Source organism: Priapulus caudatus, unplaced genomic scaffold (genome assembly GCF_000485595.1).
Source record: "Priapulus caudatus unplaced genomic scaffold, Priapulus_caudatus-5.0.1 Scaffold690, whole genome shotgun sequence".
Classification (NCBI taxonomy): Eukaryota; Metazoa; Priapulida; class Priapulimorpha; order Priapulimorphida; family Priapulidae; genus Priapulus; species Priapulus caudatus.
This window is the reverse complement of record NW_014577751.1, coordinates 40,247-43,416: the sequence shown is the minus strand read 5'-3', so window position 1 is coordinate 43,416 and position 3,170 is coordinate 40,247. Positions and strand designations below refer to the sequence as shown.

The window sequence follows — 3,170 nt, the reverse complement described above, 5'->3', positions numbered from 1 at the left end:
GCGTTTATGACAGTGTGTGCGTGTGTGCGTGCATGCGAGTGTGCGCGTGTATGGCAGTGTGCGCGTTTATGAGTGTGTGCGTGTATGCATGCAAGTGTGTGCGTGTATGCGAGTGTATGAGCCCGTATGCGAGTGTATGCAAGTGTGCGCGCGTGTGCTCGTGTATGCGAGTGTGCGTGTATGTGAGTGTGTGCGTTTATATGAGTGTGTGCGTGTGCGTTTATATGAGTGTGTGCGTGTGTGCTTGCATGCAAGTGTGCGCGTGTATGCGAGTGTGCGCTTGGATACGAGTGTGCGCGCGTGTTTATGCGAAATTGAAGCGGAAGAGAGGAGAGGGGAGAGAGTGAGGCGGAAAAAAGGAGGGGAAAAGAGCGAGACAGAGGAGAATGAGACAAAAGGGAGGATAGAGAAGAGTGCATGTGTATTATGTGTGTAATCGCGTATGTCATGATTGTGAGTGCAATTAATGTGCAACTGCTCTTGAAATAACTCTAAAAACTGTTTTTATTTAGTTAGCGAGTGTCCCGTCGTATTGTATTCGGTCTTTGATTGGTCTAATCCTAAACGCATCCACCAATTAGCGATTGCATAACACAGCGTGCTCGTACGCACGTGTAGTAGTAATGTCAGTGGGTTGAGGTAGGGTCCCTATATACAGAGACCCTAGGTTGAGGTATGACGATGGCAAATCAACCAATGAGCATTGGGACAGGTTCAGAATGAGTTTGCATTAGAGTGTCTACGTGCGCTAGAATTTTGTATTTCTTATTAGAAAGGGTTCTAACTGTTTGCAATTGTTAATTTCAGAAACTAGAATGTTTTCTGATTCCGACAGTGTAAACGGCTTGTCCGAGGTGCGTTGCTGGGGCGGCCCAGGAATTTTCAAATAAAGCCTACTTTTTGTGCAGATTCACATTGTAAATTGGCCATTTCTAGTGTGTGCTGGCAAAAGTTTGTTTACAAGAGAAATTATTGAAGAATTTTTTTGTTAATAACATATATGGTGTCACTTGCGACTTGGATTCAGAGGATGGCATTATTATTTGTAAAAAAAGAAATTTGGCTGATTAATGGGAATTTTTTCGTAAGTATGGTCGCCTATGGGAAATCATTTCCCAGTGTGATACCTTAACTCGTGTTGTAAATAAATGTTATTATTTCCCGTATTTTCCGTTACATTTGCGTGTCGATCGAAAACAAAGCAATAAAGCCAGATTTTTTTTTGCTGCAAAATTTTGGACATTTTAGCCTTGTTATAATTTAATAGCATGCGTTCTGTTTGCAAAAATCAAGTACAGCAAAAAATGGCATAAAAACCACTGTTGGTTGTATCTGGTGTCTGACCATATGCACATCATGTACTGAGACGAGTGCCTATAGCTCTCCCCCCTTCCGAAAAGCTACAGAAAACAACTTACCCCCTCCCCCCTCGAAAAGCCTTGACCCACCCCCCCCGAAAAGCTATAGTTCTTGAGCTTGCCCGGCTGCAACAATGCGGTCTGTGGCTACTTGCTTGCACTCTGTCAGTGTGTTCTAAAACTTAATTACATCCTAACTCTAAGTGAGATTACTGATTAACTAATAGTACAGATCAGTGTGTGATGAGAATGCACGCAGATAGACGTGAACTTGTTGCGACGGTTATCGAGTATGCTGTGGCTATATGCCTGGCAGTCGGGCACGGTCTTCGATTTCCTAAATGCTCAGCAGTTCCTAACCCTAACCCTAACCTTAGCCCTAACCCTAACCCTAACCCTGACCCTAACCCTACCCCTACCCCTAACCCTAACCCTAACCCTAACCCTTGTTTACTTGAGATAATGCGGAAAATTAAAAACTGCCGGGCATTTAGGAAATCGAAGACCGTGCCCGGCAGCCGTCAGATATATCCCGGCTGCCGGGCATATAGCCACTGTTCCTGTTCTATAGGTACTTCTACAGACTGACTGGCTGGTTGCTGAAGGTGCGTGCGGCCACTGCGAACTCGTACTTCTTCCCCTGTACATGGTGGCATGCTGCAGACTTGACAGCCTTGCAAGGGATCTCTTTCGCACTGCTGGCGTACCTTGTTTTCTCACGTGAGATCGGCACCACCACAGGTAAGACTGGGCGGCACAGTCTTTGACAGACTGGTTTCGTATCTAAGCGACCTATCTTCGATTCTGCAGCCGGTTGTATCTCAGGTTGGAACTGCCCTCGCTTTGCACCAGGTGGCGAATTATGCAATGCTTTTGTGAAGCGGACAGAGAAGAGTAGAGAAATCCAATGCCGCTCGAACGGCTGTCGGCGTCGAGCGCCTCCATCCTACTGTTGCATTCCTATTGCGTGCCAGCAGAGTCGAAAGTGCTCTTTAACCGTTGTTTCCTTGAGCACTTGTCCCGAGCTTTTTCGGAGGCTGCATCAGCCTGGGCCGTGACCCTTACGGGCATGTCGTGACCTTTGACGAGCAGATTTCTCGTGTTTTACAAGCGATTTATGATTGGTTTAACTCTTCGGCGATTTCCGGCATAGCCAAAATGCTGCTTGGGGGGGAATAAATGGGAATGAGCATCAGCAGAGTTGTCTGTTACACAGGTTTTCAGTGAAAAAAAATCAGTTCTACGTCATTTGTGCTGCGTTAAGTGCTGGCAAGCATTGCCCTGTACGAAACACACAGGCTGCGTTTTGCAGTAGCTGAAGGGATGTGCAGCACTTTTTCTCTGATAAGAAATGCAGCTACTGTAATTGCTTGTTTACTATGGAATGTTACTATAAAGCTGCCACCTGCTGATAGAGACAGACTGACGCCACGTTCTTTTGAGTATGAGCAATTAACTATTGAAAATATACGAAAACATGGGTTTGGGGAATTTATTCTTGAAAATCAGAGGTCAAAAGGTCAAACTTAAAACTGTTAAATTCTAATTGAGAGGTGTCCACTACACCGTTGTTATGAAAACTGATAGTTGATATCGTCTTCTTTTTTGTTGCATTGCAGTTCGAAAGTCGACAAAATTCGAGGTTTTAGCCAGCCGGCGACCAAACAGAGAGGGGACGTCGAGCCACGGATTCATTCATCATATAAATGGTAACTGGCATGCACGAATAACTTTTTTTCCACCGTGACGTCACAACGTGTTAAAGTTAGCATATATGGAAGCGAAAGATTTTTAGCAGAAAAAAATCATCTG

The 3,170-nt window shown here is 45.0% G+C and overlaps 1 long non-coding RNA gene across 1 annotated transcript; it reads left to right on the top strand.

Annotated features, from left to right (window-relative positions):
* Positions 1-813: 813 nt before the first annotated feature.
* Positions 814-3,005, top strand: LOC106812823. The gene is made up of 3 exons (XR_001394393.1): positions 814-854; positions 1,930-2,099; positions 2,978-3,005. It is a non-coding gene; the product is annotated as an uncharacterized LOC106812823 (long non-coding RNA).
* The last annotated feature ends 165 nt before the right edge of the window (positions 3,006-3,170 follow it).